Source organism: Alligator mississippiensis, chromosome 16, assembly GCF_030867095.1.
Source record: "Alligator mississippiensis isolate rAllMis1 chromosome 16, rAllMis1, whole genome shotgun sequence".
In the NCBI taxonomy this organism is placed as follows: Eukaryota; Metazoa; Chordata; order Crocodylia; family Alligatoridae; genus Alligator; species Alligator mississippiensis.
Window position 1 is genome coordinate 20,842,901 of NC_081839.1, and position 13,799 is coordinate 20,856,699.

Consider the following 13,799-nt stretch of genomic DNA (forward strand, 5'->3'; position numbering starts at 1 on the left):
GTTCTAGCTAGCCTCTTTGTGGCAGTGAGAATAACCTGACAGTTGGGAAACATTTTGTCAAACCATGCTTATCAATACAATCAAAGCTGTGAGAATTTGGGAGGGGGGCGGGAAGGGGGGAGTAAGGGTGGGGGAGGGGGGGCTATTGTGGATGGGGAGTAAACATTTAATGCCTTTTCAGAACTGTTACTATATAAGCCCCATTATCTTGCTGGCTGGTGCTGGCATTTTGATTTTTTTCTAAAACTCATTGATCAGTGGAAGTTGTGACATATAATGAATGTGTCAGTCCTAATAAAAAAAAAAAAAAAAGCATACACAGATGGAGTTCTAGAAATGTGTTTCTCTTACTAAACCTGATTTTCCTGGATGCAGAAACTACCCTCTTCTTGGGTAGGTTTGCAGTAGAGATGTGGATGTTTAGTTCAACTTGGGTAATAAATTACACCCATGAAAACTTTGTATCCAAGCTTCATTCCTTCAGCTGGAGGTTTTCTTCCATTATTGATGACTTACATTTTTGTTGGTGGGAAGGAAAAGGATGTAAATTTATGAAAATATTTTTATTGCCTTTTACAAAAATGGATACATGCAAATCTCGGACATTTAAGCAGTGCTTGAGAAGCACTGAATTTCTAAATTCAATCTGCATCGTAATACCACAATTAGGCAGTCATTAACAGAATGACCATTCATTTATTTTCAACTAAATGTGTAGGAGGGAATTTACCATAATTCTTAAGAGGGCAGTTATTGTGAAGACAGCAACAGCACAGAGTCAATGGTAAGTGCAGGTGAGAATTTTCATGCACATTACATACAGTATAGTGAGGCCATAATAAATGTGTTAACTTAAGCGTGTCAGTTTAAGTCCACTGCTTATTAAGCATAGCTTCACTAGGGTTGGAGATGTAGATTAATGTGAAGGAACTGATGGTTGTCAGAGGAGCTAAATGAAGCAAGCAAACAGTGTAACGAGAGGCTAGATTGACCCTACCTGCACTAGAGTTGGTGGCCCCAGCTCTGGTTGTGCCATGTGAAGCACCATACAATGCTTTGTGCAGGCAGTATTTCACAAGTGTCCCTGTGCTTGGGTATAACTGGTTTAACTTTTGATGCAACTCTGCCCACATTGTCTCCATTCAGATTTGTTCTAGCAGGTGGAAGGAAATACTAGTGGCCTTGGTTCTACCCACGTCCTACCCCTACAGTGCCTGTATCCCACTTGCATCGTTCCAGCAAGCAATAGAAACAGTGCTTATGGTTTGCTTTGGAAAGCAGCCTTTTCCCCGCAGTGATATTCTTTGTGGACAATAAGCAGAACACCCTTCAGGATGGCTTAATTTTTAAAGTTGTAAGATGTTTGTTGTGATATTGTTACAAGATACTTCGATCTGTACCGGCAGCTTTTTAAATAGTACTTTTGATTGTTACTGAGTGATTTCTCATGCTTTGTGTATTTTTTAGGAATGTATACATCATACATAAAAGGAGTTGGAAAATAAGTCAACATGCATATGACCCAGCATTTCTTAGGACTTGAGCCCTTTCTACCAACAGAAGAAAAAAGTGAATGTGTATCTTGCTGCAGCCAAGAGTTGGTGTTGCAGTGGCACAGGATAACCTGCAGGGTGCCTATACTTGAAAGATGTAAGATAGAGTAAACTTATATTCTGAAACACCTTCTAAGCAAAGTCATCCCCCAGTAAATCTGAACCTTAAACTAATTTCATCAAGGCTTTCCGGGCATTAACTTGTGTCCCAAATTCCCAAAAGGACTGGTGCATCTGGCTTTGGGAGCACAGCTGAGGATGCTGACTGGGGCAGAGTGGTGTTCATCTTAATATGCTTAATGCAATCTATTAGGGAGGAAACAGAAGATAACAGGAAACAGTGCAGTTTGAAAATTGATAAAGCCCTAGGTGAAAGTTTTGTATTTGCACGCCTTTGTTTCCCTGCATGGTGGTACTCTTTGTAACAAATTCCTGCATATTAGGACCACAGTTATTCACAGAGAGAAGCGATACAAAATATTGAAGCCTCTGCCTTCATACTGCCTGGACCATAAGGGCCTAGTACTATAGGATGTATGAGCAGGTCTTTGGGCCAAAATAAACTGCAAATCATCATTTCACTAAGCCGTGAGTTCCTAAACATTTTAATGGTGTGACCCACTTCTGAATTACAGTTGGGCAGACCAGTTTCCACTCCCACTGGCAACAGAATAATATCTGAGAATCTACTGCTTGCTTAAGAAGGGCATTTAAGTAGTTTGTCATCCCTGCTTGTCAAAATGTTGTGCCTGAGTTCACATGTGTATTTGTCTGCTTTAGGTTCATTGGTTCTTTTTGTCTTTCTCTACCTGATAAAGCCCTTTAGGACCCTTCATTTTCTCTTTGAGGTATACTTGCACAATGTGATCAAGTCATCTCTGGTTTTGTGTATTTTGTTAATCGCACCATGTTGAATACCTCAAGTCTCTTCCCTTAAGAAATTTTATCAAGCCCTTGAACAATTTCTGTGATTTATGTCCTCTCCAGTTTGTCAACAACCTTTTTTAAAATGTTGATATCTGGTGTGCATGCTATGTGCCAGTATCTGTTTTGCTGATGTTGCATATAGAGCTTAAATTGCCTCACTGCCCCTATTCACTACTCCCCTGTGCAGACATGCATATTTATGCATTGTAGTTCCACTTTTTGCCCCAGGACTGCACATACAGCTTACGTTGAAAAGTTTATCCTCTATGATCCCTAAACCTTTTTCAGAATCTGTGCTTTCCAGGATGTGATCCCGTATTCTGCAGATTGGGTTTCCATTCCTTCTGTCTGGGTACATAATTTTTTGCATTTGGCTGGATTAAAACACACACTCCTTTTCTTTTTTTTAATAGACTCGGCCTATTCAGTTGCTTTGTGTGACTGGCTCATTATTTACCACTCTGCCAAAGTATGCCAGTGGTCAGATAAGTAATGTGTGGAGGTATGGTCAGTGAATTAACACTTCATCAGCTGGTAAGTACAGGCACATTGCCCATGGTAGCATAGTATTAGAAACCCATTAGCAGCAATTTCAGTGTTTTAACTTGGAAAAATGTAATTTTTCAATGTAGATCTTTTAACCTTATGAGAGGTTAAAAATGGGACTTACTCCAAAGGTTTTTGGTGTAGGAGGAGAGTATTGACTGGGGTTGTGGTACTAGCATATTTTACCCAAATCCAAGACTGCTTTGGATTTAATATCCACCCTGCACCCCCTCCCTCCCCCAACCATTAGATTTGTTGCATGGAAAATTATAAATTTGTTATCTTCTATACAAGGAAAATTATAAGTAGAAGGTCACTTCAAATTTGTCTTCCCCCTGTCCTGCACACTCCCCTTCTCCCCTTCCTGCTGTGGTGGGGAAAGCAGAGGCAGGGGTGTGAGGAGCCAGACGCTTGCCCTCTGCCTGTCCCACATCTTCTCTCCTCCCTGCCCCTTTATCATCTGGAGGAGCAGAGCTGCAAGAGAGCATCTCCAGCTGGGGAGAAACAGTGGCAGCTCCTGGTGGGGCTGGATCAAAGTTGGAGGAACCAGAGCTGGAGCAGAAGGTAAGGAGGGAGGGAAGCAGGGTGGGATGGGAAGGGGCGGCTGCAGGCTTTGGTCTCCCCTGCACTTTGCCTGGCCACATGTCCCTTTCCTGCTGAAGCACTGTGGCCCAGGACAGGTGGTGATTCAGCTTCACCTTCAGCCCTGAGTCCAGGGCTAAAGCTGGAACTAAGCTGCTGCCTGCTCTGGGCTACGCTCAAATGTGCAACAAGATTTTTTTTCCCCCTCCTATGCTGATGGTGAGGGGGCTCATCTTGGATTTGAGTAAATATGGCAATACTTACCTGCGATGGGAGTTAACGGTTCAGGAGTTTGGTTGGGTGGGGGTCTATTGTAGACAATAGGAAATTGCAAGCAGAGTGACTCAAAATCATTGGGCTTCAATTTAAACCTTTAGAGGAAAAACCTGTGGCTGGAATATAGAATGGTTATTGAAGGTGCAAAGACTTTACAGTTACTTGTGAACAAAAGTCAGGGCTTCATATCTTTGAAGTACAGATTGATCCTAGACCAGTGATTCTCAACTAAGTTGCTGCAATATCCTAGGGCAACAGCTCCCAGTCTGCACCAGTGGTATGCAGACAACCTGTCAGTGGTACTTGTTAACAGATTGATTATAATTATATGACAAATTTTGCTGGTGGTACTTAAAGTTGAACTGAAACATTTGCTGGTGGTACTTAAGGTTGTATCCTTTTAAAATGATGATGCGCAGTCTATCAGAGTTTGGGAACTGCTGCCCTAGATTGCTTTGAGAGCCTTTCAAGGGTGCCTCTGAGTGCCACACATTGTTAGCACTCTGGTGTGCAAACTTGATTCACAAGATAAACCCAGAGACTTCAGTAGGAATCCACAGTATTAAAAACATTATGACCTACTGTGATCTTTCTGAGTTCTTTGTAACAGAATTGCTCTGGGGTTTTTTCTACACTTGAAAAATGAGTGAAAGCTTTTTGAGGGTACCTTGAGTCTAACAAGATTGAGAACCACTGTCCTAGATGCACAGAAATGGTAGATGCTGAAATTGCATTTGAAGCTTTAGCGATCAGCCTGGGAAACCAAATTGAATAACAGCATGGAATGAATGGAAAAGTGGCATCAAAAGGAAGGGGGTTTAGCTAAAACATGGTGAAGATGACAAAATGCAACTGTGAAGACTAGAAATATTGAGAGTGGAATGGGAAAGTATTCAACTCTGAAAGGGCTAGTCTGACCTTGACCAAATGAAATAAGATCAGACTGGGAGAGACCTACGTGGAAGGACAATATATGGCAAGAGAGCCAAATAAAGTCACCAGAAAGAAACTGAATCCTATGTACTGCATGGATGCACAATGTGGCCTAAGACATCTCTGATGGAAAGAATGGAGTACAATGTGGCATCCTGGAAGTCTGGCCAGATGCAACAAGGAAGGCAGGGTGGACCTTCAGTATTAAATTTCTGAGCAAGTAAGGTTAAGTAAGGTGAGAGTTGGCTGAGTTGCAGTGATTTCAGTAGAGCTGTCTCCTTGGAGATCCTTTGGATGCTAAGAACAGACAGCAGGCTGAAACTGAAGACCAACTGATGCATAAAGCAGTGGTGTTGTAGAGATAAGTGGACTTTAGAGTCACAATACCCAAGATCAGACACTTATGGATCCTGCGTTCATTTGACGTCCTTATGTAATATCCAAGTATTGCACAAAGTTAAGGAGAACAAAATGAGGTATCTCATTCTCTGAGTGCTTGTGTGTACACATTTATTCCATAATACATGTAGAATGCATTGCAAAGAGCAACACGCTTCTTCTAGCCTAGAAGTGTATGTCTGTGTAGGAAGGAGAGCAGGATTGCTAACCCTGTTGGGTTTTACAGTGAGTTTAGGGAACTCCACAGCTTTCATTAGAAGCTGGACAACAAACCATCCTGTTCCTTGCCTTTGCCATGTTGCCCTTAGTGTGTTTTCTCTCGCAGGCTGTGCTCTGCAAGCTGGTAATCACTGAAATGCTACTGGACCTGATCCAGAGTGAAGTTGTTACTTATTGCAGATTATTCCCCTTGTCTGAAGTGCTGCAAATGGGGCATACTCTGCTTCCCAGGGATCTCAAAAGATCAAGTCTACCCCTCCTGCTCTGGGCACGATGGGAGTTAACGGTTCAGGAGTTTGGTTGGGTGGGAATCTTCCTATCTGGCCTGTTTATTTTCTCTCCTTCATGCTTCTTTACTGCTAGATAGAACTCCATTCCTTCTGCTGAATGGTCACCCCAGCTCCACTCCTTCATTACCTAATGTCCTGTCTGCACATATATAGTTCTTTTTTCCTCATCTTCCTGCAAACCGAAAATTAGGATTTCTGTTCAATCAAGCCCCCAAGTGAGCCTGTAGCCCCATACCCTGTTCTTCCTAGGGGCTTCTAGTGTTCCCAGGGTATTGGTCTATGGAAGGAGATGGGAGGGAAGATTTTCATTGTATTGGCTAACTGTCTCTACTTACAGAGGGAGGGCCAAACTGTTCTGGACCAGCTGGCCAAACTGTTCTGTTCTGGACTGAGAGTGGTTAACACTGTGTGTTCATGTCTTGCTTGCTCTACCAGACTGTGCCTACAAGAGCTCTCTGAACATTTGAAACGGTTTGCTTTGCTCTTTAGACTGGTTACTTACACAGGTTACTACTACATAAGTGCTTCTGATGCCTGTGAAGTATTTAACTGCTGTGGCAATCTTGTCTACTAAACATGGTTTGAGGAGAATGAACAGTGGCCCCACTGAAAGCTATTTAATTAAATCAAATATGTAGAGAGGTGGATTGTGCTATTCTGAACAGGCTACCCATTTTCTTTGGACATGGGGAATAGACTTCGGCTGTCAAAGCAATCCAGAGAGTCGCTCTTCACTCTGGCTTTCATCCTGCTGGAGAAGGTATATTGAACACCTTTCCCTCTTCGAGCATCAGAGGCACTGAATCAGAGAATCCATGACACACTTACACTTTGAATGCTGCATGCAATTTTTGTCTCCTTCCTGCTACCTTCAAAAGGATATAGCAGAATTAGAAAAGGTACAGAGAATGGCAACAAGGATGGTTGGGGCATGGAGAGGTTTCCATAAGAGTAGAGACTAAATCGGCTGGGACTATTTTTTTTTTTCCTATTTGAAGAAAAGATGACTGAGGGAGGCAGGAAATGTGATTTGAGATCTATAGAATCATAGATTTATAGTCAATTAGGGTTGTCATAGAATCATGGAAATTAAGGGCTGCAAGGGATCTCAAAAGATCAAGTCTACCCCTCCTGCTCTGGGCACAAATACTGCTGAGATCAAATGATCCCAGCATGGTTGTCTGTCCAGTCTCCTCTTGCAGACTTCCAAGGTTGGGGACTATACCACCTCCTTAAGAAGCCTATTCCAGATTCTGGTCACCCTTACTGTAAAAAAAAAAAAAAAAAAAAAAAAAAAAAAAAAAAAAAAAAGTTCTTCTTTACATCCAACCTGAAACCATCCTCTAACAGTTTATGGCCATTGCTGCTTGTCCTCCCCTGGGGTGCCCTAGTAAACAGTTTTTCTCCCAAAAGGGAGGTCATTTAGTCCAACCCCCTGCTCAAAGCAAGACCCATCCCCAGCTAGATCATCACAGCCAAGGCTTTGTCTAGACAGATATTGAATTTCCATCCTTGGATGTTTTTTATAACCTCTCTGGGTAACCTGTTCTAGTGCTTTACTACCCTCCTAGTGATATCTATCTTAAACTCCTCTTGCTGCAACATGAAACCATTGATCCTTGTTCTGTCATCTGCCACTACTGAGAACTCTCCATCCTCTTTGGAACCACCCTTCAAGAAGATAAAGGCTGCTATTAAATCCTGCCTCAGCCTTCTCTTCTCTAGACTTAAATAAGCTCAGTTCCCTCAGCCTCTCCTCAGAAGACATGTGCCCCAGGCCCATAACCATTTTAATTGGGGGCTGGACTCCAATTTATCCATATCTGGACACATTTGTAGTGGTGGGCCTGAAACTGGACACATTACTCCAGATGTGCCTCACCAGTGCTGAATAGAGGGAAAGAATCCCTTCCCTTGATCTTCTAGCAGTACTGCTACTAATGCAGCCCAGTATGCCGTTAGCTTTCTTCACAACAAGGGCATGCTATTGGCTCATATTCAGCTTATTGCCTACTGTACCCCCAGGTCCTTTTCTGCAGAGCTGCTGCTTAGCTAGTTGGACCCCAGCCTGTACCAGTGCATGGGATTGTTTCATCCTTGGTGCAGGACTTTGCACTTCTCCTTATTGAAAGTCATGAGTTTATTTTTTGTCCAATCCTCCAATTTGTCTAGGTCACTCTGAATCCTAGCCCTACCCTCCAGCATATCTACTGCTCCCCCCAGTTTGATGTCATCTGCAAACTTGTTGAGGGTGCACTTCATCTCATCTTCCAAGTCATTGATGAAGATACTAAACAAAACCAGCCGCAGGAGCAACTCCTGGAGCGCTCCACTTGATACCACCTGCCAACTAGACATTGAGCCTTTGATTACTATCCTTTCAGCCTGATGATCCAATCTGGTTTCTGTCCACTTTACAGTCCACTCATCCAGCCTGTATGTCCTTAGCTTGTGAGAATGTTGTGGGAAACCGTATCAAAAGCCTTGTAAGCTACACACATCCACTGGTCTCCCTGCATCCACAAAGCCAGTCATCTCATCATAGAAGGCAATCAGGTTGGTCAGGCATGACTTGCCTTTGATGAATCCATGCTGACTATTCATAATTAATTTCTTATCTTCCAAGTGCATAAGAATGGATTCCTTGAGGACCTGCTGAATGATTTTTCCAGGGACTGAGATGAGGCTGATCATTGCAGTTCCCCAGATCCTCTTTCTTCCCTTTCTTAAAGATTGGGCATTATATTTGCCATTTTTCAGTCATCCAGGACCTCTCCCAGTCTGCCATAAGTTTTCAAAGATGCAAACTATGGGTCATAAGGAAATTAGTAAGAAGCACATTTAAAACAAATAAATGGAAGTCCTTTTTCATGGTAGAAGCCAACAATTAACTAGGTTCGAAACAGGATTAGATAAATTAAACCAGGATAGATCTGTCACTAAGTATGAAACATAGTTTCAGGTGCAAGCTCCAAACTAAGACTTCTTAGACCCCTGATCACTTCAAGATGTAAAAGAAAAGGGGCAAGGGACAGTTCATATATGCTGGGCCTCTCCAAACTGATCAAAGGTAATCCTGCCTTGATCAGAGGTTTAGACTAGCTCATCTGTTGAAGTCCCAACCAGCTCTGTTTCTCTATACACTCTCCCCTTAGCATTCACCCTGCCACAGTGTGAGTTGGTATAAATTACTAGGCCTATGCGAAGTGGCTAGTATTCGCTTCAGATTCGGCCAATTCGGGGGACAGTGATTCGATTCAGGACAGTGACCTGAATTGCTGAATCGATTCAGCTAAATCTGATTCCGAGATTCAGCCCCATCCCCCACCTCCTCTCAATGACTGCCCCAGTTCCCAGCCCTAAAAAAAAAAAAAAAAAAAAAAAAAAGCCCATACTTCTGCCAGGGGGCGGGGGTTGATCCCCGCTGCCCCCACTGCCCCATGCTGTGTGGGGGGCTCTGTCATGAGCCCTCAGAAGCCCTGAGACTGCTGCAGCAGCCAGTGAGTTGAAGCTTTTCTTTTTTAAGGGGCTGGGAGCTGGGGTGGGCAGGGCAGCTGTTGGGGGGGGAGCTGAGAGAGTGGGTGGGGGTTGGGGGGATCACCCCCTGCCTGGCAGCAGCTGGTGAATAGGGCTCTTTTTTTTTTTTAAAGAGCTGGGGCAGGCAGGGCAGCCATGGGTGGGGACTGGGGGAGTGGGCAAGGGTTGGGGAGTGCTCAGGGGGGCTGGGGGAGCAGGCAGGGGATGGTGCCTGGCAGGGGTCCCCCCATGGTTCTCTTCCCCCTCCTCCAGGCCCCCCTCCCCTTACTTACCAGCATAGAGTCTGGGTCCAGCTCCATGCTGCAGCCAGGGGGACTGCCTGAATTGCTGAAACTCTCCGAATCTTTTCCTAATCAGTTTGGAGAGCTTCGGATCTATTCAGACCTTTTAATTGGTCTCCTGATTTTGATTCTGATTTAGCCACTGAATCAAGCTGAATCTCTTCCAAATTGAATCGGCACCCGAGGCTTTGCACAGCCCTATAAATTGCACTTTCTGGTGTTTGCAGGCATAAATCCCATCAGCCCAGACTAACTTCTGAAGTTGGCCTTGTAATTACAATACTAGAAAATAAAGCCACTGGCAAGGCAGCAGAGCTCAAAGCTGCATTCTGAAAATGTACTTTTGCGTCAAGGTAAATATGTTGTGATGCCATTACTGAACTGATTTACCTGCTGAGCTGGGGCTGCAGAATGAGTATTATGTGTAATTCACTGTTTCTGTCAAGTGTGTTCTGAAATAGCGTGTATCTAAGGGGAAGCTCAGTTTATTTAATTGGGTTTTGCGATGTAAGGTGCTATCCACTGAGATGCGTTTATAGTTCAGTGAAAAGAGAAGGGTGCTGCATGCAAACAAAAAGGGAGTGTGTAAAGGGATCTGGGAGCACCATACATGCAGGCAGGGATCCCTGGGCACTTGCCAGGATGCCATGCACTGAGACTTGACCAACATGCCCATTCAGTTGATAGGGTATAATAGGTGCTCTTTGATGGCTGTTGGATGCTGTGGTCTCACTGGTCAGGAAGAAGCTTCTGGGCAAAATGAGTGATTGCTATGTGCGTATTGTGTACATGGAGCAAGCACTGGGCTCAGAACCTATTGGGTGTTTTCATTTTATTCAGGAAGTGGGGGTCATGAAGAGCTTGCCCTGTGCCCATCACATGCTTTATCAAGGTCATCAGTATGCCAGTTCAGGACAAGTACAAGATGCTCTGGCATCTTGATCAGGGTGGCTAGGAGCAGGACAGAGGAGGAGATGCAAACTTGATTTCTCCAGGGATTATCTCCCTCCCACCCACTCTCCTCAAAGGGACAATGTTTAATAAAAATGTGAAAGGTAAGCACCCTTGGTCTGTAACTGCACTCTGGTCTTGCATTCTGCTGGGGAAGTGTTGTGTATTTAGAGCAGAATGCTTGTTTTAACTTTTGATTTAATTTGCATTTTTTAAATTAAATTTTCTGTACTCCAAGCCAAATTAGCCAAAACAAATTCCAAATACAAGAGTCAGTCCAGAACCATAAGTGGCCCTACTACCAGCAAACATCCGTCACCCCCATCTGGGGCTTCAGATGTTTCCAAAACCTTTGGCAGGCATCCTACTTGTAGGCCCAAGCCCGGAGACTTGGGGTTCGGCTGCCCCTGAGTTTTGCTTGCCCTCAGCCGTAAGGCCCCAGGAGCAAGTAAGGGAGAAGTCTCCCATTTCCATAAAGTGGTCTTAAAGCCAAGACCTTCCCACTCCAGCAGCTAACTGGGAGGTTTACTACAAATTACCTTGGCAGGCAGTGTTCCCTCTAAACTGCGCTTGTGTGCGGCCACGCACAAGTAAACATCTTGCCGCGCACAAACTTTTTACGTCCGCGCACCTACTGGGAGAGGAGCTGGGCACAGAGTGCAGTGGAGGCCCCGGGGCCAGCGTGGGAAACTTACCGAAGGTAAGCTCACTTTTTATGCAGGGCAGGCAGTGGCTCCTCCCCAAGGCAAAGCGGGGACAGAGATGGGGCTGGTGCTGGCTCTGGGGAGCTGCTCCACTCCTGTGGGGGAGCAGAGCAGTTCCCCAGAGCTGGTGGAGCCTGCGCCAGCCCCCATCCCTGCCTCGCCTTGCCTCGCCCTGGGGAGGAGCCACTGCCTGACCTGCATGAAGAGTGAGGAGCTTACCTTTGGTAAGTGTCCCACATGGGCCCCGGTGCCTCCCTTTCAGTTCTGTCATTTGATTGGGCCACGGCACTCCACTGTGCTGCTCTGGGCAGCAGTTAGCATGGAGAAGAATGGTGGCTGAACCCTGTCCGCTCACACCTGGACGCTTACTTTGGGACACTTACGGGCAGACCGTGCTGAAAGGGGGAGGCGGGACTGAAGCGGTGCGCTCACGACTGCTACTCCTTAGAGGGAACATTGTTGGCAGGTACTATTATGATTGAATTTGCATATAAACTAAAGAACAAAAGAGAACCAATACTCACTTGCAAAGCAAGGGCCCAGTCCTGTTGCCAGTGAAATGCAGACCCAGATCTGCAAAGTCCTGAGCCACACCAACACCACTGAGTCCCTGGGTCCTTGACACCTTTAAAGAATGAGAGTTGGTTAGAGCATGGTGTTAATAATACCAAGGTCCCAGGTTCCCTAGTTGGACTAGATGATCTCTTGAGGTCCCTTCCAGCCTTGCTTCTCTATGAATCCTATGAGATCCTATACATGCCGACTCTCCAGTTCATTCAGCAAAAGTGTATTTTCCTGCTGCTCCCAGCAGAGGGAGTTCTGCTGCAAAGAATGGCAAGCACTTCTCACTCTTGCACTAATAATTTCTCAAGTAGTGTACTTAGGATTAAGTGTATCTGCTTTATATTTAGTGTTCCGCATTTTCAGTTTTTATTTAAAAAAAAAAATTAAAAATTTCAGGAATATTTCAGGGTTTATCTTCCAAACATAAAAACCAGGCTGAAATCGGGATAAAAGGAAGAAAAGAAAAAAAAATCTGTTTAAATTGGGGAAAAGAATAATGTGTTCCCACAGCAGTGAGGGAGGGAGGGACTGGAGTAAGGCTGGGACTAGTGAAGGGGTGGGGGGAGGGGCACAGTGCAGCCTGTTGGCTGCTCCCAGGGCTGCAGCATGTCCGCCGCTCCCAGGACTGCAGCAGGGAGCAAAGCGGGGGGAGCTGTCAGTGGGAGTGCAGTGCTGGGCAGGGCAGGGGGGCATGGCTATTGCTGTTACATGCCCCCTGGGAGGGCTGCGTGCTGAGCAGCTGTGCCAGGCTCTTTCCATGGGACATGTGCCCCCAGATCTGCACGTCGGACAAGAGTAGGCTGCCGCCCCCCCCAGGCACTGGGAAGAGCCTGGTGCCACCATTGGAGCCAGCCTGCTCTTGTCCCACATGCAGATCTAGGGCACATGCCCCCCAGGAAGAGCCCAGCTCAGTCCCCAGCCCTCCTGGGGAGCACCTAGCAGGAAGAGCCATTCCCCCATGCCCCGCACCCACCGACAGCTCCCTCTGCTTTGCTCCCTGCTTCAGCCTTGGGAACAGCCAATGAGCTGCGCCGCACCCTCTTCCCTGCTGCAGCACCCTGGCACTTGGGGGAAGGGGGGATTGGCATGCGGCCACATTGGGGGGGGGGACCTGATCCCGACCCTTCCTGCCCCACCTGGGGTCACAGCCAGGAGTCCCGCATCCCTGGGTAGCAGCTCCAGCCCCACAGGCCTATGCAGAGCAGTTGTGTTCAGCACCTGCCACAGGCAGTGGGGCTGGGCTTTTGCCTGCCCCCCTGGCAGGGCTCTCAGCTCCCAGGGCAGGGCTGCAGCCAGAGCCGCTGGGTACAGCTGGGACCCGCCAGCCACACAAGCGATTGCTGCGGCCCCTCCCATGCCACCCATGGTCAGAGCCAGGAGCCCAGTCCCCCCAGGCAGCTGCTGCAGCCACCCTCCCCGGGCCTCCGCGTGGTCACTGTCACTCCTCTCCCCACCCACCCTGCTGCTCCGTGTGTGGCTGCTGCCACTGCCTTCCCCCCTCCTCCATCATTTTTTACTGATTTGCACTGTAAAACAGCTGTAAATCAGTAAAAACTGAATAACTTCAATTTAAAAAATCTGGTAATTTACCAGTGAAATTCAGTAAAAACTGAAAATGCGGAACACTATTTAACAAATACACGTCTGCAATACAGGTTTTCCGTAGATCAGAGTCTGATCACAGCTGCCTCAGAACAATGGCATTGGCTTCAGTACTTAATCCAGGTTTACATACGTTTTAGTTCAGTGTGTGGCCCTATGCATAATGGTGCTTTCATTGGTGTTGTACAAACTAGGTGTAGCAGGAAAAAGGTGGCAACAACAGTAATCCCTGGCTTGTAGCTGCTTTGTGGTGTGTGTCAGTGTCCAATTAGCATCCTGTGTTGAACTGAACATACTACAGGGGTTTTGGTTGTAGCCTTGTTGGTCTAAGGACATAGGCAGGCAAATCTCTTTCGATAGATGTGATATCTTTTATTAGACCAACTGAGTGTGCCTAAAGAAGGGTGCTTGTGCCCGAAGTTTACAAACAACTTT

The 13,799-nt window shown here is 45.9% G+C and overlaps 1 long non-coding RNA gene across 1 annotated transcript; it reads right to left on the reverse strand.

Moving 5' to 3' along the window:
* Positions 1-6,996: 6,996 nt before the first annotated feature.
* Positions 6,997-11,921, reverse strand: LOC109283764 (uncharacterized). Its single transcript, XR_002091041.2, has 2 exons — positions 11,723-11,921; positions 6,997-8,532 (listed from the first exon to the last, which is right to left on the reverse strand). It is a non-coding gene; the product is annotated as an uncharacterized LOC109283764 (long non-coding RNA).
* Between the last annotated feature and the right edge of the window lie 1,878 nt (positions 11,922-13,799).